This window comes from Falco peregrinus, chromosome 3 (genome assembly GCF_023634155.1).
Source record: "Falco peregrinus isolate bFalPer1 chromosome 3, bFalPer1.pri, whole genome shotgun sequence".
NCBI lineage: Eukaryota > Metazoa > Chordata > Aves > Falconiformes > Falconidae > Falco > Falco peregrinus.
In genome coordinates this window covers 98,009,409-98,034,832 of record NC_073723.1, presented here as the reverse complement: position 1 = coordinate 98,034,832, position 25,424 = coordinate 98,009,409, and the positions used below count along the sequence as shown (strand labels likewise).

The following is a 25,424-nucleotide window of genomic DNA, read 5'->3' as shown; positions in this document are numbered from 1 at the left end:
TGGCAGCCCAGCTCCCAAGGGACAGGAAAGCAGGACTTGCTGCAGGCTGGTTTTCTCTGGTGGTCTAGGAACCAGCTGTGATTTTTAACACCCTATTCAACTAAACCAGGCCAAACTGCCTCCAACACAGCCCAACTCCAGCTCCCAGACCTTCTTCTGTAGGACCACTGTTGAGTCAGCCATTCCCCATCCCGTGTCATGCGACTGGATATTTCTACCCCTGTACAGCGCTTCTAAGTTTGTACCCCATTTTCTTCTACCCCAAACCATTCTTCCAGTTAGCCAGGGCAGCTCTGAACTTTAATCCTGCCCTCCAAGGAGCCTGCGGCCCCCCTCTATGCTTCTTATCCTATGTAAATTTAATAACTGCTCTCTCTGCTCCATCAATCATTCCAGTAATGAAAACAATGAGTATTACCACAGCCAGGACAGACCCCTGTGGAATCTCTCTCACTCCAGTCTTGCAGTTTAACAGCAAACTATGAATAACTACTTTGAACAGTGCCTTATATTAAAAATTATATATAATTTCTATATAAATATATAGAGAGAAATAGAAAATCTATAAATAGAAATTTATATATAAACTATATATGTATTTATATATAAATAGAAATTCTGTGCACCCACATTACAGACCAGCCGACCAGATGCCCAGCCTGCTCCGAAGAAAGCTGTGTTAGAAAGCATCCAGAGCCCCCCATTAAAGAGGGAGTTATTTCTATCAGAGAGGTACAATTACACTGTCATAGGCGCTGTTGGAAAGTCTTTGCTAAACACTGCCATAAAAATATCATGCGTGCTGATAAGAGGAACAGGAGGGTTCATAACCAAGCTTTAGGATGACAGCAAGAACTTGAGCTGAACTGAGACAGCAGGAGCCTGACTTTGCTTCCAGCAAGAGAGCGCCTTGGAAGAAGCAAACTGAAAGACATTATAAAAATGCCAGGAATTCCGTACCTGCCATCAACTGCTGCCAACTTATCAGTTAAAGAAGATACTATCACAGAAGTGTGGTTTTGGGGTTCTTCATTTTCTTAGCTCTTCCAGATGTTTTTTGAATTGCATTCCTTACTGCTCCCTAATAGCCTGTCCTGCTCAGGGATCACAGCCGAGCCAGACAGACAGCAAAGGCCATGACTCCCAAAACCCGGATTAACGCTTTAATCAATCACTGAAAGCATCCCCAGCCCCACACCAGCAGTAGGAGAAGCAAGTGGCAGTGGTTGGTGCCTGAAACAGGGAGAAAGGGTAAGTTCCATGGAAAGTGAAAGGTGAGGCAGCTTTCCAACGCGGGCTCCCTCTGCTCGCCAAAATAGCAATGCCCTGCCCACGCCTCACTGACTTCTGCAGAAGATGCGCTTACTTCCCAGGAGAATTTACTCTCGCAATGCAGATGTGCTTCTCTGAGGCAATCGCATTCTCTTGCGTAATGCAACACGGAATTAAACAGTATATGCTATTTGGTGCGTTTTTAAAATGTAAACCAGAAGTTACTGTGGAGCTCAGTGATGCTGCCAAGAATGTTAATGCTATGATTTTAGCAGGGAAGAATACATCATATCCTCCCTCCCACAGCTTACTCTTCAGTCTTCATTTTGCTAAATCCTTTTGTGCTTGTCAGTAAAATAAGCCACACATCTGTGTGACTTTCATTTCGATCTTTGGTGGTGGTGAGTATCATGACATCAGGGCCTAATGCAGCTGCACCAGTGGCAGATGCAGGCCAGCTCTGGGAAGAACATGGCAAGTGACTGCATTAAGGTGCAAAGAGTTGAACTATTCACCTCGTGTCCTACAGAACTGGGATAAAAAAAAATAATAAAAATAAAATCAAATAAATCAGGAACAGAACCCGCAACCAACCATTTCCAGTCCCCTATGTGAACCAGGAGAAACAACTCTGCAAATCCTGAGGCATACTTTGAATACAAATATACATACATTTGGATTCTTATCGTTTCCAGGAGTTGCAAAATGCCATTCCTCTTTAGAGGAATACAGGTCTTTTCTAAAATATGTTATGCATAACCCAGTTTTCCATAGCGGAAAACTCGCTAAGGGAATACCGTTTGCTCACACCAGAAATGTATCCCCAAATTACAGTAATTTATAGCCTCATTTTCATTGACAAAAGAACCAGTGTCATTATCTTCTGACAAATATCAGTACACTGAAAAAGTAATGAATAAATGCCTATAAACAGGTATCAAATAAAGCAACTATCAATCCTTGAAACAGAAATTTTATTAAATCATACAAGTAAAAAAAGACTAAAGTAAAAACAAACCATATAATCTGAAATTGAAAGAAAAATCTGTCTATCATGCCAAAACAGAAAAACACGATTCAGAGTACTAAAATACCACAATCTGTTAAATGACCAGCCATCTAATTGTTATTTGTAAAGCTCCAAGTAGGCTAAATGAAGTCAAACACAGAGATTCAGCAAAGTACTTAGGCACATGCCAAAGTACACCTGCATTTTAAGAACGCTTTTTATGTGTCAGAGAGCTTAAAACTCTGGAACTGTTAATCTACACCTCTACAACAGTTTCTTTTTAAGAGGCAGAAAATACTCAGAAAGTGATCTGCATCATCCACATTTTAGTATTACAAATCAAATCAGCATTCAGCCTAAGCTGAATACGTATTTCTGGAGACACATCAGAAAGAACCCCGAGGATTAATCCTAACACAAAAAGATGAGGGAGTTGCCTGCTGTCATCCTGCCAGTTTTGCAGAACAGAAGAGTTAGCAAATGAGGCATGAAAAGATGTGAGCAAAGAAATTCACACCTGCGAAAAATGCAGCAAGATCAGGTGTGCAAGAAAATTACAGTAAGTAGTATCAGGCCCAACCACAAGAAATGCTGACCAGCTGAAAGTCCTTTTGGCCTCAGTTGGAAATACTTAGCACCCTTAAGGCTAGTTAAACTTATAAGCAGTCCTAATTTAATGCTATAAATTAAATTTTAATATTCAGCACTTAACTTTTTAAGGCTCTGACCTTCAATCTGAATCAACGGTAAGGCACCCGTGCTAGCTGAAGCTCTAGCTACGTCAAGAAAATCTTCCTGTGTGCCTCTGTTACTGTGAAGTACTGTAAAGTAAAGGATTTTTTAAAAAGGATTCTCTTTAATTCCTTATAGTGATAGCAATATCAAATATACCTATCTTACTGCTTTAGGGAAAGCCCAAAAGCTCCTGATTGGGCTTTGAAAAACCTCTCGTTAATGCAGCTGGTGGCTTTCAGAGTGCAACGGCAAAGGGAAAGCGTTATTTAAGCGTGTGGGTGCATGCACAAACAAACGTGTGCAGGGAAAGTGAAGAAAAAAAGAGGCACACACTACATATTGTAATTCTCCGAACCTGAATATGGCAACCAAGCACATTCAGTGCAGACAGACAGTCATGTTATGAAACTACAGAACTGACTCAACGCTACCATGTCTAACAAGGTAAGCTGACAGGTTTCGTGTGGCAAAGGCCACCTCTGAGGGAGGCGGAAAGCTGGGGGGGGGGGGGGGGGTGAGGGGTTCCGCACCTGCCTTGAGATACCATAGAAGCTACTTCAATTAATCTGATACCTAGGATTCGAGAAAAAAATAGGGAAATTAAATGAACTTAAGAACAAAAGGCTTAACTTACTGAGTAAGACACCACTTTAAGAGGTTTCCCAGCTTTCGCTGCTGTAAAGCACTTCTGAAAAATTCAGCCACTGAGCTACTGCTTTTCTTGACCTTTTCGCTGAAAGAGAGCAGAGTAAAAACAGGAAAGAGCTAAAATGATACGCAGTAAAGATGCTTCATGTTAGGAAAGTCTTTTGAGTCACTGCTGCAAATTCACTCTGTGTCAGATTTGCCAATAATGCGTGCTAAAGACTATCTATTAACAACACCAGCAAAGGGAGCGTGTATCCTCTCAGGTGTTGCAGCAACACCGTACGCACCATATGATGCAGCTATGTAGCATTTCCATCTGTTGCTAGTTTTCCACACCCAAAAGCTCACTTTGTGTCTTATGATTAATTTATAATGCCCTGAGCCCCAAGATTTGCTCTTCTGATTGCCCTTTTCTTAACAATAAGGCAAATAAACATGAAAATTAATGTATTGTCTGAGGAACACTTCCACTAATTTTGTTCTTTGATGGTTTGGTTGATTTAGTATAGTTAGGAATCAAGAGTAAAGTGGATCGTAGCTTAATATAGAGTGTGATTAATCTTCCCTTTGCATAATGCTGGTACACTATGGCCCAAATACCAGAGATTTATTTGATGTGTACATGCTTTCAAGCATTAGTAAACAAGTTGCAGCCCATTATGAAAGAAGAGCAGATCCAAACAGTTGTGAAGCTCTTTATGTACTAGATTGACGCTGGCAACGCAATATACTTAGATCTGCATGTGTACTAGCTTTATACTTTTGGAGACTGTTTCATCAAGAAGCATCTCTTTTTAAAAATAGGACTAGAAACATGGCTGAGATCACTTCCTATGTCCTGATGCACTACTGTCTGAAGCATGACAGAACTGGCAGAGAGGCACAGTCTTCTTTTATTTTTTTTAATTGATTTATTCCTCATAACATAGCCAAAAAGAGGAAGAACATATACTAGAGCCTCACAAATACACACAATAATTCCCATGAAAAACCAAAAAGCTTCTCTCACTTCTCATTTCTTACTCTTCCATTACTTTAAAGAACATCTACAGAACACACAGAAGTACTCTACCAGATATCACAGAACTTTTTAGTTTACTAGACCTATCAAATAAACTGTTACCCTACACTCTGTAACTAAAACATTTTTGTTGTTCACATACAAATTAAAACAAATTGTTCCTTTAGAAGCTGGTTGTAAGAACAAAATATGAACTCAAAATAAAAAATAATTTTAATAATGAAGTTTCAAGCAACGGTACAGTGGAAGCACTTCATGCACAAAAGTTCCTTAACATGTGGCAGTGCTTCCTGGGTAAGAGAACCAGTGTGAGACTACAGCATTTTCACACACACAGGCAAGAACCCAAGCTGTACTGTTAGGTATCAATAAGCCATTCCCACAATATGACGCATTTTTTCTATCTAGGAGAAGAATCGTGATCCCATGCTCAGACACTGGCTTTAGAGGACAGTACCTAACCCCTCGCCCTCTGACATACATACGTGATTTTCAGCAAGTCTCCCAGTGTTTATACTGCACTCACTGACCTCCCACATAGGCTACAAGTGGACATCATCAGTAGTCACTTGCCGTCTCTGGCCTAGGTTATATCCTGCTCTGTGCTGAACACTAACCTCGAGGTGACTCAGGGAAAGTTACCTGTTTCTTCTCCCATAATAAATGAAGAAGCCACGACAGAGGGAGAGAGAAAGTGGGGGCTACAGGAAAGACCTTTCAGACAGCAAACCAAAAATCTCACCTACAGAGGTGTAGAAAACCTACACTCCTGGAGCGAGCTCATCAGATGAAGCCTCAAATTTTGGCAGCAAGTATCAAACGGACATGAAAGTATATGGCTGTGAAGGGGGTGCTGTGAGAACAAACACATCAGTGACTGAGAGACGCCAAGATACCATAAAAAAGCAACACAGAAGAGAGGATGCCAGTGTCTCAGATAAGCAGCTATGGCCATGTTTACTTAAACTGTTCTGCTGAGCTGTTCCCATTTCAGGCAGAAAACTTTGATTTAAGGAAGAGACTTGCAGTTCTGCCTTCTTGTGTTTTTTTCCCCTTCAAAGCATGAAAGAACTTCCTTTTTCAAACCAAATTAACAAAGTTTACATCCAAACCTTCTCAGTCCCAAAAATCTCAAATCTGAACTCTATTAAAAGCAGCAGTTAGTGGAACCAAATACTCCAACAATATATTTAATAGCCTATAATATTTCTAATGCCCTGCTGCCTGAAGTCTATGCTCTGGAAAACCAGCCAAGCGTGCCCCCCCCAGGAGCAACGCCTGCTCCAGGGCAGGCTGCGTTATCTCCCTTGGCTGTGGCCCCCTGCCACCCCTGGCATGAGCAGAGCAGGGACCCTCCAGCTGCAGACAGCAGGCACGCAGACCACCTCTCTGGCAGGAGGAAGCCTGAAGGAAGGAGGCAAATCGGAAACTAAAGTTGTGCCGAGTATGTAAGCACAGAGCTACTCTTTCAGACTTAAGGTCCTGCACTTTCATGGGTGTGTTTTATTATTTGATTTTATTGAACCCTCCTTCTCCCAGCCTACTGCTTCCCTCATATCACTTAGGGTTCCTCCCACCTGTTCCTACCTCACATCCTTCAGGCTGGGAGATTACCCAGATCACCTCCCCAGTTTGACTACTAACCAACTCAATGGATAACTTCCACTGCCACCAGCGGGGACCAGAGGAGTTACTTGCCCCAAAGTCATGTACGAGCATCCTGCACACCCAGCAGTACTTCTCTCTAGTCAGCCTAAAGGATGCTTGGGAAAAGCATTTTCATGCAGATTTCACACTTGCTGGTCGTGACACTGGAAAATACAGTTCATGTTGTCTCCTGACAAAAAGCTACACCTCATGTTCTATATAAGGTGCACATATAGGAAAGTAAAAATATCTTTTCTAGTAAGTTATGCAAAGCAGAAACAGCCTCCTGGTACTATTACAGATGACTGGAAGCTAAAATGATACCAGTTATACAGCTCACTTCAACTCCAGCAAAGCTTCATGAGCCCCAGCTGCCCCAGCATGACAAACAGTGCCTGAGCGAAGCCCCCGGTGGGCACCTCCCTGCCACCACGCGTGGGCGAGGCCCACCAAAGCACCAGGGGAACACAGCTAGGTGCCTGCTCCAGGGGTACGACCTGCTGCTCCTCCTCTGTCGTCCTGCACCATGGCACCACCAGGCACGGGACAGGAGCAAGGCTATCCTCATCCCAGCGACCATTTACTCCCATATGTGGCACAAGTCTGTGCTCCATCTCAGACTCTTCTAGACATCAAACCTCCTGCTGAAGAGCATTTTCTACTCTCCTGCCAGCCTGACTGCTCAAGATTAAAAGTGGTGGATGACTTTGCAGCTCGTTCCATGTTATCGTGCCAGTGGGTTGATGTGAATTCACAACGAAGCAAGAGAGGTGGCACACTCAGATATGAACCAGGCTGAACTTTCAGGACTGGTTTCTTCTGCTGTTTCGGGCCCATCTACTGGGGTTGCAGTGGACTTTCTAAAAAGCTGTCACAGATAGTGTAAAAAGGAAGAAAAAAGGTTATTTGCATATATGTAAATAATGAAATAAGGTTTTTTTCACTTCCACACTTCAGTATGTCAAAAATGGCCTGCGGAGTATTAGCATTTACTACAAGGTCTGGGGAATGGATGGGTTCCCACAAACACTGACAGCAACAGTTTTATTCCCTTACATAATGAAAACAAGTAGAAAATAGTTTACTCTGAAGTATGATTTTCTTCCACCAAACTCTCAAGTTCTCTGAAAACAGCCATAACTACAATACTGCTTGCAGAATGTTTGGTAACTTTACAGAAGATATTGTATGTTAAACACGAATTTTCAAATAAATTCACTAAGCTATCCTACTGTGTTTTCAAAGTCACTCCATTTAATTACTTCATTAGATCGCTAAAGAATTTTGGATACCAAAAAACCCCATACATATATTCAAAGAGAAAGAGAGATCAAAATGGACAGGAAAGAAGCAGAAGAAAGGACGTGAAAACCTGCAATTAACAATCTACAAAACAATCAGCACACTTAAAAGATAATTTTATGATCCCACTTCACCTGTGTAAAAGCTGAGCAGGCTTTCAGTCTTTTTCCATTTGCCTAAGGTTTTCCCAGTGAAAGAGGAGCCCTCCACAGAGCACCCAGCGCCAGCTGACAGCCAGCTTGCCTTCCCGAGTCACTGCTCCTCAGAGCAGGCTCAGCTCACACACCACAGTCACTGGTCACTATTGCCACCACCGAGTACAAACTAAAAACCACCGTTACATTGCAAACCAATTAACCAATGTAACCAACAACACTCTGCAGCGCGCAGCCTCCAGCAGTGACTACAACAGCGCATACTTTCCCCGCAGTTACGCAGGTGCCATGCAACACTGTTGTGCCTGTGATACCATGTGGTATCCAGCCACCCCAAAGGAGCCACGTTCTTAAAGGACAGAAAAATCTGGGTTATAGACATTATGCAATACCAGAGTTGTATTTAAACAAACTCCAGGCTCAGCAATTAATTGCCTTAGTATTTTGGGGGGATCCTGAAACCGTGCAGACTGTGCAGGCTGACAAGCAGCCCCCACATGCCTCATCCCTCTTTCTAACCCACACCCCAGCTGCACCACCGGCATCAGGCACCCACAAGAGCACGCTCTCGAGATGCAGCATGAGATGCAGCACAGAGCAGCAGAACAACCCCTTTGGGGAGCAGCCGCGGCACCGTGGGAGCACAGAGCTCAGCGGGGTCCCAGGAGCAGGGCGCACCTCGCTGCATGCCCACCCACCCACCACTGCTCCGGGCACCGCGGCCGGGCTGGGGCTCAGAAAGGCACCCGGGGCTGGGGAAACAGCCAGCCTCCAGCATGCACCCACAGGCACTTGGGGACATGCGGGTGGTAGGGTTCCTGTCCCTGATCCCAGGAGCTTCAGGAAAGGCTCAGTGGCCTTGCCACCAGCATCTCCCTAAGGTGCAGCTCACTGGAGGGTGGGGAGGGCAGGAGACACCCCTGCCTGCAGCCCCTGGGAAAGTCGAGTGCCCAAAGTGCAGTGGACTTGCCTAGAAGGTTGAGGATGGATGATTTATTGCTGAACTTAGTGGGATACCTACAAGAGTAAGATACAGGTATAATGCATTTAGTGCTCTTTATCACACAAAAATCCCACAAATATACGTGTATCAGTCTCACCGAAATGCAACAGCAAAGGGTGGGCAGGGGCAGGCGGGAAAAATGAGAATCTGGTGGTCTGCCCCCAGGCAGTTCCCCGTCGCAGGCAAGCAAGGCTCCAGCTTTCATAGTTTCAGGTGAAAGACCCCTAACACTGCCATAACCCACCCCCCCATCTTGAAATATCCCCCCAGGAAGGACAGATGTCAGTCTATTCTGCCAGGCTTTGAATACCTACTCCCAAGGGGTTACAAATTACAATCACCAGTGTAATTAGGTAGCGTGACCAGAGGCATGAGCAACTTATTCCTCCTTGGCCAAGTGATGCCAGGTGAAACATCTCCAGATTAAAACTACATCAGGGTCTCTGGTCTTGCATGCACCTCTTCCTAGCTGTCTCTCAATTTTTCTAAAAGGCATTACATGTAATAAACTGCACTCAGAGAGGCTGGACATTTGACTAACAGGCTTCAGTACTGCACAGGTATTCATGAACAGGACAGTAATAACACTAAAAAAAACTTTCTGGGTCACAGTCCTAACTGTAAGGTTTTAAAATCACTAGCTGGGTAACTCGCTCCCCAGCTAGCTAATGAGTCAGCTTTGAAAGCAAATATTTAAAAATTATTTAGTAGAGGGAAGTTGTGGACAGTTACACCTCAGGGTATTTCCAGAAATGGCAAGTATTTTAAATACAAATTCACAAATTCTGCAATTTCTGCAGCATACATAATTTGAATATCTAGTGTACATCCTGGCCACATACCATATTGCTAGCAAATGTCACAGTGCAAACAGTTTTCCCAAGACTACATATATCCCCAGTAACATATTAGAATGTAGTTTTAAACAATAATACCAAGATAAAAGCATGCTGTATATGGCATGCTTTGGAGCAGTTACCATATGCTCTGTCAATAATCTATGGATTAATAGGGCCCCGATGTACAATAACACATTGGCCACTCACAGCTCCATGGAAGATTATTCCATTCACCATGAAAATTAGCTGAGGATTAGGCATATGTCACAATTTTTCATTCATATTTTTAACTTGGACAGCTCTAAGACACTACTGTTGGGGTTTAGAGGGGGTTTTTTATTATTATTATTCTTTGAAGGTCTGATCCTAATTCCATTAATTTGCACTGACATCAAGGGGGCAGGTTCAGGCACTAAATCAGAATATTAATGTTATCTTAACAACTTACTTTTGTGTCTCTAAAAGTAGCTATACTAGGGGTTTTTAAAAAATAAAATAAATAAAAAAAAGAAAGATTCATTTAACCTGTTATCCTACCGCTGGCAGTTGATGTAGCTGATACTTTGGGAAACAGCTGAAGAAATACTGGATGAAAAAAAAGTAATTTGTTTCAGTATGATTATCCTAGTTCAGGCTGTGTTTCTGGGCAGTCCAAAATCAAGATGCTTTTCTAAATCTTGGTGTTAGGGACAGGCAGTAAAACAGATCTATATAATCATCTGCAGCAGCAACCCTCGTAAGAGGCCAGAGTCTCCTGAGTATTTTGTTTTCTTGGGTTTTATTTAGAACAGAGGTCTGGATAGTGGGCTGAATAGCTGGCCACAAAATAAAATGTCATTTGCTAGTTACAACCTACCCTAACGTGTGGGAGATTCACCTTCCACTCTTGTAGATCTAGAGGTTCCCTAAACAATCATCAGCATTTGTGACTGGGCAAAATGACTTCAAAATAATAACAAACTGGAATGCTTCCAGTACAACATTTCCCATCCACTCTGTACGTGCTGCGAACTGCCTTACAAACTGCACAGCCCTGGAGAGTAAGATCTCTATGTGTTACTATCTTGTCCAGGTCTCCCTAGTGAAAATAAGATTGTTCCTAACGGATTCCACAACTTGTATAGGTTAAAATGCCACTGGCATCACCTGGGGGTCAGGAGACCATCCCATTTGTATATACACAGCAGCAGCAGGGTATCTGCATTCCTTAATAAAAATGCTGCTGTTTCATCCTTTGGACAGGAATGCTGATGACTGTCGGGGATCCTGGATTCCCCAACATCCCCCTGCAATCAGCGGGGTTGCTTCTGCGTATATTACTGCCACTGACACACAAAGGCACCGCAAGGGTTCTAGTGACCTGCCCGGTTCCTCCTCCTGCTTACAGCGCGTAACGCACAGCTAAAGGGAGCTGCATACACTTGGCAGAGCAGAATGGTGCCACTTTGTCATAAATACGCTGCAGCACCTACAATTGTGAGCATATAAATATTTCAGAAGGTAAACTGTATTTTGGTTTTGGTTGGTTGGTTTTTAAATACATACCTACCTTTTTAATTTGCCTGGTAAGCAGTTTGTGCAGAGAGGAGTATTATACAGTGCAAAAGTATTCTAAAATTGCATTTTCATTGTAAAGATAAAAGTTACCATTAAAGACATCTGAAAATAAGAGTCTGAAAGTGCAAGATACATTTCTGAAGGGAAAAAGAAGTCACAACTACCAAAAGACTTTCAGAAAGGCGGCTGACAAACTTTTCCTTCCTGTCCCAAAAAAAGAAAATCCCTTTAACTAGCTTGCACATAGCTAAACAGCTAGAACCAAAGTGGCACAACCTATGCCAGCAGTACAAAGCCAAAAACATGCTCTACATACTCTGCGATAAGGAATCTTGGAAAGCAGTGTACCTATCAGCACTACCACCAGTTAAGTGACTTAGCAAATCATCTACATAACAAAAGAAATGCCAAGAGCTATCAGATTTACCGACAGTGGGGTACCATCCACCACACCACCGCCCTAGAACAGAAATATTCCTGTTCCTCATGTGGGCTTGGCTTTGGCTGGCCTCTTCTGTTTGCAAGGTATCATCAGTGATTTTCACCAGTCTCCATCTTTATTTTGCACCTTCTTTGGGGGAAGTGTGTTACACTGTGCATGCAAAAAGGTGACGGTCCTTGTGCTCCATCATGTAGGTAGGCTGCAACTTACTGAGTATTTGTATGTGAAGTGCTGTATTCTCCTGATCTCACCACATGTTTTTGTAAGAACCAGGCAAGCCATAAAGAATTTACAGTAAGGGATTGTACACACACCCATCAGCACCAGACGTGGGCAGAGCAAGCTTGCTTGTTAAAAAAAAAAAAAAAAAAAAAAAGTGTCAGCCCTACTTTATGCTTAGAAAAGAAAGGTCTCTCTTTAATAAAGTAACTCATAACCAAATCTTGATGTTACAGAAGATCACTTACAATACATCTCAAGCAAGTTTAAAAATGGACAGTAAAGACTATACATGTCCATGCATCTTTTCTTGAAACCCCCCCCCCACTCACATTTGTACAAGTGAATCCAAAACACTCTGCAGGCCTGGACTATTAACCTTTTTGAGACAGTCTTCATCAAATAGCAAATGGAGGAGGAGGAGGGAAGACAGAAATGACAGAAAAATATCTCTTTGCTTCCAACTTTACCTGTATAGCGATATTGCCCAAACTAGATATTAAATGTCCGATCCTGAAAGGTAATTTTGCCCCAGTTTTCAGAAGGCATTTTTTCAACCTATCTAAACGGCTTTAAAACTTTTCTTTGTCTGATCAAAACGCTGTCCTTCGTCCTACAGTCTTGACATTCTTTGTGATGAGACTGTTTCAGTATCAGTATTAATATTCAAATGTCAAGTTTGTGACACTACATTTCCTGTGCTATTTAAAGCATTCAGAACAATTATTATCCATGAAATACTAAACAGTAAATTTTTGCTACCTGCTTACAATTTCAGCAGCTCTAGCTGTGACAGAGCAGCATTTACACCAGTCACATGCAGTTTTACATGGAGATGTATTGTTCAGCTTTTCTAGCAGTATTCATACATTTCCCCAAATTGGCTTTTGCTGTTTTTAGCAAAGCTACACATTTATTCTTTTTTCTGGAGCGCAAGTGAGCCCTGCATACCAATTGAATTTATAGTATTTGGTATTTCACACTTTTGTACCACACCTATTCCCTAACTGATAGCAACTTTAACATACAGTGAACCACTGAGCTTTTTATTTTTTTAGTACTTATGGACTAGTAATTCTTTCCTTTATCATTTCTACTGCTCTTAAAAAAAAAGGATCTTTCTTTTTTGTTTTTTGGGTTTTTTTCCTGTTTCAGTACTTAGTTGAGTCTCTTTCTTTTGTAATTATCTAGACTGTGGTTACATATCTTTGGCTATAAGGGGTATTTTTATTACAATATGTAGGTGTCTTTAAAAGCAACATACATTAGAGCTGCAGAGTTGAAAATGCACTTAACTGCCACTCCTTCCTACCAAGCTGCCAAAGTTTTGGAGAAGCTTTCACACAATAGTACAAACTGATAGTAATGAATGCCTATTGCCATATACAGGAAGGTGCGCGTTAATTAGATAGATACATTTTCCTCTTTGTCAAAGAACAGCTTTATAAGGAATGCACAAAAACCGCACTGAACCTTCCATTAACAGACAACACTACAAGCTACAGAACAAAATGAAATAGCCCAAATAACTCAAGAAAAGCTTTATTTTCAGTGTATGGCTTGACCATGCAATAAAGTACTTCAGTATCATTGTACAGGTCAGTTATTTCCACTGTTCTCTCCTCTGAAACTGGAGCTGATTTCAAGAATGTGCGTGTTTCTTTCGGTTTTAATTAACTCCAGTCCAAATCTGAGTGAAAGGGGTCTGATCCCAACCCTCCAAAAGTCGACAGGAGGAGCGCCAGTGGGAACAGGGCCTAAAACAACATGTCTACAGTAGTCAACAACTCTGAGTTACATAAATACTTGCTAATATCTCTATACTGACTGGTCATCAACATTTCCAGTATAATCCTTGTACTTGGGGATGTCTGAATGTTGGATGCTCTCCACACTTCTCTCCAGCCAGCTGAAAGGAATTGTTTCTGAGCGGTTGAGGCTCTCCAGAGACCTGCAGACAACTAATGGAACCCTGATTTTTCACATAAATCAACAGGATGCTACCATCTTAGGCTGAAATCTGGTTTACCTGCTTTGCTACAATGTGCTTTTGCAGGGTCATAAAAGGAAGCTTTGGTTTTGTTTCAGGAAATCAAGGGCTATCAGCTTTTTCATGTAGTTTGTCATGATGTGAAATAATCAGGGCTAGAAATCCAACAATGAGGTTTAAACAACAGCTTATGAATAATGTGCCCTGCAATTCTTCATCATTCTGTTTACACCGCATAGAGAGTTACAAATGAAGTAATAAACAGCAAAACCCAGTCTGCCAAAATAAGGAGCCTGTCACAGATGCTTTTTAAAAAATAGCAGGGGTAATACTAACATCACCACCAGTATTCTTTCCACTCTGATCAGCAAAACTGTCCTTGAATTTGATCTCCTGTTGTACCCAGGAAGACGGCTATGTTTGTCTACAGAGCCACGGCACCATTACAGCTGAACTCATTATTTTAACGTGTTTGAAGTACCTTGAGCATGACAGAAGACACAGGGGAAAAAAATTCCGTTGGATAACATGCAATTCATACTACTGTTAATTAATTCACATTCACAACATAAGCTGAAGTTGTTCCAAAAAAAACGTTATGGTATATTCTGAGAACAAGTTTTAGGAGCAAAACACAAAACTTGGCTTAGTCTAACCCACCTACCAACACAACTTTATACATCTTTCTAAAATGAGCCGAAGTCTTCCTTCTAGCATCGCTCCAGGAGCAGGAAGGCATATTAGGCCCACTAAACTGCACTGATCACAAATCAGCTCTAGAAGCGATTCTCCTTCTTTCTGCAGACACCACTTGTTAAGAGGATCAATATTACGTTTTCAGGAGTAATGTGGGTAAAATGTGAGTGGAACTGCTTCATGTGCTAGTTGAGAGAGGTCTAGCTGAAGGAATGGGCATACGTGTTGCCCGGAGCTTTTACAGTAAAATATGACTATTCCCTCTCTTGCCCTTCCCAGAACTCCTCCACACCTATCCATGCATCCCCCAGCCTCCCTGGGTGCCTGGGAACCAAACCACCCCATGTGTAGGCATTTGCAAAATGGTCCCACTGCTGCTCCCCCCAAATTTTCAACCGCTTGCCCACGTCAGATCTAACCCTGCTGAGGAGAACTTGCTCTGAGACCCCAGAGCACGCTGCTCTGCAAAGCTGTGCCAGAAACAGCACGGCAGACAGCAGTAACGTGGCACTAGCTAGGTGAGGTGAACCCTGCGTGGAGACTCGTAGCAGGCTACCTCCCCAAGGCCAAAGCTTCTCAGTGTTTTGTCTGAGGTACAAACACACACAGTTTCTACGCTTCTGTTGACAGGTGAACAGCTTTCCCCTCAGCAGTAACCACAATTTCTTTTGAAGTCCTGAACTGAAGTTAAGAGATGACCCATGCCAGCATTCACACATCACACACCATACCCTTTCTCAAACACCACAAGAAAAAAACCAAAACAAACCAGCAATAAAAAGCCCAGCTAGAGAGTAAACCCCGCTTATACACGCCACAAAAGCTCTTATTTTCCATGCCCATCCAAGAACACAAATTGCCCAAAGACTGAATACTGGCTCTCCACAAAGGACCCCTGAACCCATCGGAGTGCTGGCTGCGAACAAGTGGGCACTTGCACGTAACGAAACTGCCCTCCGCCAGCCACAGCCATGCACCTCGCAGCTTTCCACCGCGTACCTACTCACACAGGTCTCTGTAAAAGACACACACATGAAAACTCCACTAGTACGTAGGGAAATCAGTGGCTACAACTGCGAAGCGCTGTGTTGCTAGCCAGAGACCAAGAGTGCACAATCTGATGCTGAATGGCTGCCAGCAAGGAGTCCCGGCTCCAGGCCTCCAAACCACTTGGAAAGCTGTTGCCTGGCTGATTACGTCCCTGCTGAAAGGGTAAGGCTGCAGAGCAATGTGCACGGCAGATTAGATGCGTGGCTCCCAGCACCGCCAGCAGAAGCTGCAGATCTGAACCGCCACACGTACTCTGCAAATACACCCTGGTGCGTACTCGCGCTGCAACATGCCTGCGAGCTCCGCCGTTATAAAAATAACAACCCTATCAGTGAAACTGTAGTCCATAGGCAGTGACCACGGTACATGCCCAACTCCCTCTGAAACGAACTGCTCCGTAAGAAATTTTAAAAACCAAATGAAGGATGTGGTAACACTCCTCTCAACAAAATAGTAAGGGCAGTGTCTCTTTGAAAAAAAAGGGACAATTTGGCATTTGCAGTGTGTACAAGATGTCTTCATACACTTTCCTGATTCCTTGCCAGTAACTATTCAAAAAAGACCACTTAACAAGCAAACAGGTCTTCAGCACAACAAATAATAAAAAAGAGAGCAAAGCTGGTGCTATTTAAATATCATGAAACATTCTGCTAATCACGCACAGATGGAAGTACAGACGCTTCTGCCAGACGCCTTGTTCAGAAACTTTGCTCTATTTTTAATTATTTGATGCACAGAGGACCTGTTTGCTGATTAAAAGGGCACTGCCTTTAAAAGGACTCCATCAATACGGAGTCTAGTCTCACTTTTAATGGAGGATTTTAAAAGTAGTAACTCATACCTCCTGAGCTCCCTGAACTGACTTTTGTAATCTGGTAAGCATGGGGTTGGGGTATTGTCAGATGCTTCACTCACCTTGGGAAACTGTTAGCTATGTACAGGAAAAGTGGAACTAGCTATGCTCAAGCTATTGTTAAGTACACTGAGTAAATTCCATTTGGAAAACATGTATTTTCCTTTTACATCCTTTAGCTCGTATCTTTTTTGCTGTTACTTGTAAGAAGGCGGCGTACCAATTTTCAGATAAAAGGATTATTTTTGACAGTTTTCTGTTCCTAGTTTTTTGAGAAAACATACCATCTACAAAATTATCAACCAAAATACTTATTATTTTTTAAAAATCTGCTATAACCACAATACCTTTCCAATAGTCAGTTCTTGGCAAAACCAGTGTTGCACAACAACAACAACAACAACCCCTCACATTTTTTCACTTCATACCTTCTGTGAACTTCACTCATTCAGTGGGTACTTCATTCCTGTGCTTCTCCATAGCAGTCCAGGAATTCTTCCCTCACTGAAGAGCCTCACTCAAAATGCATACCATGTTCAATTTCTTTTCTTTTTCTGAATGAAGTGCTTTTCAAACATTCTTTTTTGGTTTAGCTTACATTTTATCTTGAAAGTTTTGCAACCTGTTACTACAGAACTTTGCCACTGGAGCACAGTCATGGTATGAGAATGACTTGAAGCTCAAGGAAAAACTATCCAAGCTGTTACTTTTGTCCCACCAGTACAACATGTAAAATTTTATTATATTTTTAAAGCTTACCAAAGTTAACAATTTGAAGTGCTTCTATTAACACAGCAGAAGAATCCTTTGGTTAGCAGACCATACGATATGATACTAAAGTAACAGTGACCCCATTATTTTATGAACAAATGACCCAAAGGGGGTGGCTCCTGCCTCATGCTCAGTTATAGAGAAAACAACTGAATGATTTTTATTTTTATTTTTTGTACAATGCCAGCATATAAAATTATACAAACAAATATATGCAACTGATTTGTTAAGAGACCAGCTGACAAGCCTGAAAAGCGAGAGGCCAGGTCAAAAGTCACTGCAGCTGGAAGCCAGGGAAGACGGGCAGGGGCACGTGGGACTGAAAATCCAATGTTCAGCCAGGGAAATGGGCACCCAACAGTCAAGCTTCAGAGAAGAAATAAAGGGGTTTTTCCCATGAGGAGAAGGGGAAGGCTGTATGGAGTGAAAGGCTTGTCCAGGCAGATCATCGGGGTTGCAAAGCTCAGAGTCCGGCTACGACTAACAAGGAAGGAAAAGAGGTAGATGAAACAACATCCAAATTTGCAGTTCTGCAGAAAATTACTGAGGTATTGAAACCCTCTGAGCAGAAATGGGTTTTAGACACACAGAAACACACAAAAAATCAAGCCAAAGAAAGGGCCAACACACAATGAAGCATCGTGCAGGTAACCTGGCAAGGGAGCTGTACAAGTAGGTCAGACACACAACCAGGGAGAACTGCTGAGCAGGGGAGAATCTCGGTAGAGAAGGGGATCAGGAGGAAAGTTAATTGGCCAGCGATAAATGAATAAAGTCTAGAAAAGGTTAAAACAGGACAGAAGGATGGAAAGGACAAAACACTGTCTAAGCTATATAAAGCAAGATTTGTCTAATTCACAAACACACCCACCTGAAGCACGGGAAGGAAAGACAACCGGTGATCCCTGACTGAGGAACGGTTTTCATTCCCTTTTCCCTTGGAGGAAAAGAGAAGTGAATGCTCAGCTGCTATATCTAACAAGCAACCAGTGTCTGATCAGCAATGCTGACCTGTCAGCAACAGCTCTGAGTCGGGAGGGCCCCGACACACCCCAGAGACCCTAGGCCAGATCCCATGTATTGTCACATCGCATTGACATCCACGTGGTTCCATTTAAACCATCCAAGTAAGTAACAGATGGGGACCTGACCCCTTATTCCACCACAGCCTTTGGCTGAGCGCCTCCGCAGAATACGCACAGCTCACGTTAAACAAGATAAGAAGCATAAAAACCCTGGTTGCTGCAGCAGAGGGTGCACAGCACTACTGGTTTCATAGAGACACTCTGGCTGAGCTGTATAAACAGCACCAAACACCGCAGCCAGCCAGCTGACAGCTCAGATGAACGCAACTCATCGCAGAGCTACACATGCAGCAGAAGCGTGTCTTAGTTTGCATTTCTTCCATTCCACACAGCCAACGTGACATTCAACAAGTGATTCCTTAGGTAACAGGGGCGTACTTGACTACTGCTGTTTAATGTGTTTCAGATGCTTACTATAAACCTTCTACCCACCTCAATTTTCCTTAGGGCCCTTTCTGGCTGTACTCTTAACAGATAACAACATCTGGATAGCAGTGTCATGTAACAAATGTCATAATTCCACTCAGGAATTAATTCACTCAGTCACTACACACTGTACTCCCCTTGAAACTGCTGCTGAGCAGCAATCAAAATAAACTGGCGGTGACCAACAAATGGCAGGATGTACCCATGCTGGTTTGTATCATTCTCACAGCTGAAGACTAGGCACCAGGATGGAGTTATTGTCAGCTTGTGCAAATATGGAACACAATACGGACTTTACTCCTCCTTCAGTCCTTACAGTATTGTAGCATCACATGTATCTTAAGACGCTACATAACATATTTGTGCGCTAGACAAACAAACACACAGTGCAATTTTAAACTATAGATTATTGGTCCATAAGATCCACCATCACACTCTTTCCCTGTAAAATAGAACACAGACGCGTTACAGAGACGGCACTGCCATGTCACTTACCTCCCCACAACTTAATCAATCAACTGTCAAGTTCACAAAGGGTATCACAAGTAATTTCCAAGACTGTGTCCTTAACAACAAGAATATCAGGCCAGATCACAGCAGAGATCCAAAAAAGTTTAGCAAGACTGAGCAGGAAACCTGAAACTCATCCCTGATTCAACAAGGAGAGAGACAAGACCTAAGCGAAGAGGTGAAGCAGCATCTCAGTTCTGCAAACTGGGAAATGCAAAGTCAAAGTGTTTGTGCAGATCCACCAGTTCATCTTTGGTTATTCCATCAGCAAGCACTGCTCACAGAGGAATCATGCTAACACGGCCCAGGGTAGCTGGTGGGAAAAAAGGCAAAAGAGAATCCAGAGAAAAGAAATACAAAATCTAGGCTATATTGTTCTCTCATTTGTAGTAAACTAGGGGGCAAGGTACCATTTCATTCGGGTGTCAGGGAGACACAGCAGTTGTCAACAGAGAAACCTCCACTGTAAATGAGTTGAGTTTGTTTTAAACCAGATGCTTAAATCTTAAGACATTAGTATAACTAAAATCTTGCCTTAACTGAAAGATTTGTTCATGATATTCATATAGGAGTGCTTTACTTGCATAACTATTGATAGAAATACCAGTATCGGTGTGTCAGGGCCCAAACACTATTGAAAAGTTCAATCTTAATGACAACCAACACTGCTTCCCCTTGCTGAGGGAAGAAAATAGCCTGGACCAAATCTGTAGTCCTTAGGTACCATTTCTTTGGAAATCATAGGCAATGCTGCCTGCATAGAGTCTCAGTCTTTGGGAAATGCCACTAAGCCTGAAGAGCAAGGTGAACAGAGCGTGGTTTGGACAGGGCACCTCTGAGCAGGTGAAGACCAGCCCAAATTACCATCTAAGTAACTCTGGGTGCCTCTCTAAAAGGAGTATGACACTGCGGCGTGGGATGGGACCCTCCACAACAGCTGTAATGGTTTGTAAGAAGGATCTGTCAAGGGACAACCCCAGGGCATGTAAGTGAACCTTTCAGATCACAGGTGGGGCATTCTGCTCACAGTTGCGTTTCTTTTCTGATTCTGACGGATGATTTCTGTTTTCAGCAATGCCTATACAGCACTACCTGAGATACCTTGAGTCATTAAAAAAATCACATAGGATAGAAAAGTAGATTCTAAAAAATTGAAAAAATGATTCAGTGACCTTCTGTTGGGTTTTAACAGCTTATTATGCTCCCTAGTTACTGCATTTTATAAAATGCAAAATTTTATCTGTTTTACCCTCTTGTATCTTTGCTTTTAAAATGTGACACATTCTGTAGGGGGGGGGAAAAAATCCAAAAAGCAAAATGGAACCTATTTTTCTATTTTAAAAATTTACAAATAATCACCCAAGCTACAGCAAACATACAGACAGATAGAAAGTAATTGTGTTTGTATTTGAATTCTGTACTTCAAGCCACCTTTGATCAACTTGATTAATATTCCTTTCAGAAGATTTTATAGCTGGTGTACTTCATGAACACAATTAAAGTAGATTAATCTGTTCTGAATTCTATGTTTCATAAAATTACTGTTCCTTTGATTAATTTTACAAAAAACACATGTAACTATGTGCAAATGCATTTTTCTCATTGATAAAACAAGCTTGTGACACAGCTTCCAGTACTGGCCAAGAGCTATCATTGTGAATATCTAATAAATCAGCAAGCTCGATGATGCAATGTCATGTGAGCTAATACACAAAATACTACACTTCTTATTCAAGCAAAAGAAAAAATAGCCCAGTTTTTAGCTTATAGCACTGGCTAAGCTAAAATACAAGTCTTCAGATAGCAGCATCTGTGGGATAATGCCACCAGCGAGTCAAAGTGAAGGTAGTGGATCCACAAACCTTCCTCTACTGAAGTCAATAATAAAATTTTAATCAAATTCAATAGCATGGTTCCACATGGTTGAATTTCAGAGACACTGGGCCTGAACAGGACCCATCTGACTCCTGATCTGCAGGAGAGACTTTGACCTTACCAGGACTGCCATGAGCAGGCTGATGTCACTTCACCCCATAAATCCCCTTGCCTGACGCTGTAGCTAAGCACCACTGAACTCAGGTACCCTCTAGGAACACTGCAATGTTGTCATTTGCAGCAAGACTTGTAATGCATTCCCCAGGCAGAAACAAGGGTTGCTGTGGCCACTACAGTAAAAGAATGTGAAAAGGGATTGGGGAACAATAAAAAAAGACAGGTAACAGTAGAGAAAACAGAGTGACAATTTACTTAAGTCTCTCATATTAAAACAACACAACAATTACCAGTATCAGCTGAACTATCAAACAGATATTACAAGAAACAGTGGGTTTTTTCAAAGAATAAAATTTCCTGTTGATTGATTATTTCAACGGAGAGGAGAAATGATACACGAAAGGTCTCTCTGACACAAGTTCCTGCTTCCTGATGTCTAAATTATGTTAGGTTTTAGTTCGGGGTTTTTTTTGAGACATTACTTATTTAACATTCTGTTTGCAGTGCAAAAGTAATCTAAACCCCTTTTTTATTTTTTGGCAAATGCTGTGCACTGCTCACGTTAAGCTTACCGTTGACTGTGAACTGTTAACATGTCTTAGAGTGGTTTCAATGTTCCTATGGCAAGCCTACACAGCATTTAGGAAACAATGATATCCCCAGGCCCGCACTGTAGTTTCTGAAGCACAGATTAAGCACGGTATTCTGCTCAACAAGCTCATCACTGTTAAGTAACTCATCAGAAAATAAAGAGGGAATTATCAAATGGGAATTGCCAAGTAATTAGTTCTCTGAAGCAGATGACATACAACTGTTAAAGGGAGGGGCTTCCCTGTTAGTCATATGTCAGAGTAGAGCCTACTAATCTGTAAATAAAAATGCATTACATATGATTAGTGCTACGGGTTTTTAACCACTAGTGGTACATGGAGAATAAATTTACAACTTCTTCTAGTATAATCTTCTACTAAGATTTTTTTTTCTTGCACACAGTAAATTTTCAAACTCTTCCGGATCTACTTGCTGTCAAGATTTATCTGGGGAAAACTATGAATATGGCACAGTACCAGGCAGGTGATATGCTCAGGGGCTACGGAAGAGGAGAAATGCATTTACCACCATAATAATTTGAAAAATCACTCTCTACTCAGCAACTGCACATGGCACTAAAAAGGAACCACACCAATGAGAAAATATTCACTAGCACAAAATTTCCAAGCACGTTAAAGGAGGATTAAGCTTTCTTTTTGTAATTATCCTTCTCCATTAAAGCCTGACTTTCTTTCAAGTAGTTGGCCTCACAGAAAATGTTAAATTTACAAAACTACAAGGGCTTTCACGCATGGGTACCTGACAAACAAAAATGTGCTAACAGTCACAACCACGCTCCCATACGAGTGAGAAACACTTCAACATTTGTACTCTATTTTATAGAGCACAAAGTGACTCAATAAATCCTTAAGTCATGCTTACAGCTAGCCGCAAAATGGGTTGATCACCATTAAGTAACTGCTCAGAAGATAAAGAAGCAATTATCAGACTTGGGGGTTGCCTCCATCACAGCATCTCACCGTGAGAAACCCCTCAGCCAACACATTCAAATGCAGAAGCTGCCACTTGGGCTAACCTTCAACCGAAATACCCCTGGTACCGGGGGCTAACCTTCATCACCCAAAAGCATGCCCCTGGTATCGAGGCACAGCAAAACTCACCGGCACACCCCTGCTCAACACACACCGCCAAGGGAGAGGGCAGGAAGGCGCACACAGATGCTGAGGCTCACACTCAACTGTACATCGCATCTAGTCATCTCACCACTTTTGGCCCTCAGCACGTAGCAGTTCTCCATCTCTCAATACTTACACTAAAATTCAAAAGCCCACGCTTTGAAGTAATGCCAACAAGCCGCAGTGCGTGGGACAGCAAGTCCCTTGTTCCACTTGCAGATACACGTTTTTTAAAACAGAAGTTGGAAGGTCATGTTTTATAGCACATTAGGAACGTGAACCTTGTGTTTTTATGTAGAAAGATCACTACCACCAACTCCATTTACACTTCAGACGGTGTTACAAAACCTTCAATCAGCCAGACACCAGACCTTCAATACCTGCTGAACAAACAGCAGAGCAAAAACATGAAAGGTCGCAGCTGAGGTGATGGGGTAGGGCTGAGGGGACCACAAAGCCTCATTCCTAAGACACCAGTCTGCACTCACATCACTTCATTTAATTTACCTTTAAGCTACACACAACACAACCAATTGAAAAAAAATAAAATTATTTCTAATTACTACCCAATTAAACCTAGCTCACATCTCCGTTTGTGCTCTTAAAATGTTAAAAATCTCCATCGCCTACCTTCCCTTAGCCCTACAGCCACTGTAAGCCTTCATAAATAGTATGAGAAGGAAGAAACAAAACCAGTTATGATAAAAGGACACAGATATGGCAATCAAAAAGCCACCACTGGACACACTATTATAGAGACGGATTAGCTCTTTTTATGTTCACTACAAAGTATTTTAAAAGGGCAGATTGTTGTCCGTTTACAGAGAGCAGTAGCCAAAAGTCTGCATAAAACATAAATTATGTCTTACATAAAAAAATAAGTTACATTAGGTAGTGTACAGGCATACTCATGGAAAAATCAGAAAAAAAATTCTTAGAAATGGGCTGCGGCTCTAAATTCAACCCAATATTATAATATGATTAATAGATACCAAGTGACTTGACAGTGGAAAAGATTAAAAAGAACTCTTTAGTTGTTAAAGTGTCCAGTCTCTCATGCAAAATCCTCTCAACGCAACTGTTCAAAAGAAAGCATTGAGTCATTTGCCTACGTGGAAGGAGGCAGCGCATGCTCTGAACAAATAACAATAACTCTGTTTTGTAGAGCAGGCAAAAATTAACTGAAGTCATGATTAAAAAAAAAAAAAAAAAAAAAAAAGCTGTATCTCTGTGTATTTGTTTTAATTTTATTCTTACTAATCCCCATGTCCTTATTCAGGCAAGATGTTTAGCAGGCTCTGCAAGAATGCTGCTTGAATTAGAAGGGTAAGCACACTGGGAGCTCACACACAACAGCGACATTACTCCCTGAAGCCACATGATTCCTCACGCTGGTAAAGCCACGAACGCACGTGTAGGGCCATCAGGACTAAAGCAAGGTTTCTGAGATCTCATTTTGGATGCGTTCAAACACGTTCCATGTTTGATCCCTCTGACAGACTGTGGATGGTAATAACCCAGGCCTGCCTAAAACGGAGCAGGGTCTCACCACCTTCACCCCGAAACACATACGAAAGCCAGAAAGACAACGGGTTTTTGCATGTGATGCTCTGTCTTAAGCCGTGTAACCTATCTGAGGCTGCTCGCTGCACAGCGCCAGGTCACGTTCCTTTCACGTGTCACTACTGTGAGCTCCCCCCTGTTACATCCAGTGACAGAGAGAATGCTTGTAAGCAGGCAGTCTCCACCTCAGCAACGCTTCTTTCACTCATCTAGTTATACAGTGGGCCTGATTTTGATCGCTCCCTAGAGAAAATGAGAACTAACTAATGAGGCCAACAGAGGTACCCCAAACTTAGTGACTAAAATGTCCAACGACAAGAAAAGAAGCCAAAACAAATCTGATCTAAGGTCTAGAACTACAACACTATACTGCAAGCTGCGCTGGCACAGAAAAAAGCAGTACAGTACTACAGTCCTGTCATGCCTCTGCACCAGACTTAACTAGGTTATATTTTTTACCCAAACTGTTTGCCTAACACGTAATATATTCTCTCTCGTGCAACTGCAGGAAATGCCAGATGCTAAAATATTTGAGGTGACTTAGCAACACATTGTGGATAACACAATCTGATTATTCATAGGATTTGACCAATACACTATAAAGATTACTACTTCTAATTAAGAGCTGTAAGTCTTTCCTGGAGTAATTACTTCTGCAAATAAATACAATTTCATACAGCCCAAGCTAATTCAGAAAAAAATGAAATGCTCTGTGGAAACGATAATGTCATAACAAAACGCTTCCTTCTATCCACCTCCCAAGTCAAGAGCTGCTACCAAGTCAGTTTTCTTCCAAAATGGAAAGACGAAATGTGTCAGTGCCCAGGCACTTTGTCTGGTTTTCCACTCTAAAGAAATTCTTACTGCTCTGAAGAGATACAGTGGTTACAATCTACCCCCACCATTCAAGCT

The 25,424-nt window shown here is 42.0% G+C and overlaps 1 protein-coding gene across 7 annotated transcripts in view; it reads right to left on the bottom strand.

The window, feature by feature from the left end:
• ATXN1 (ataxin 1) overlaps window positions 1–25,424 on the bottom strand; it is a 212,324-nt gene that overhangs the window by 185,655 nt on the left and 1,245 nt on the right. For 6 of the 7 annotated variants that reach the window (XM_055800121.1, XM_055800120.1, XM_055800124.1 and 3 more), the window contains exon 2: window positions 3,651–3,749. The exons of the other annotated variant lie outside the window; for it this stretch is intronic. The gene's annotated coding sequence lies outside the window, so the exon portion shown is untranslated. The remainder of the gene's footprint in view (window positions 1–3,650; window positions 3,750–25,424) is intronic. 7 annotated transcript variants of the gene reach the window in all.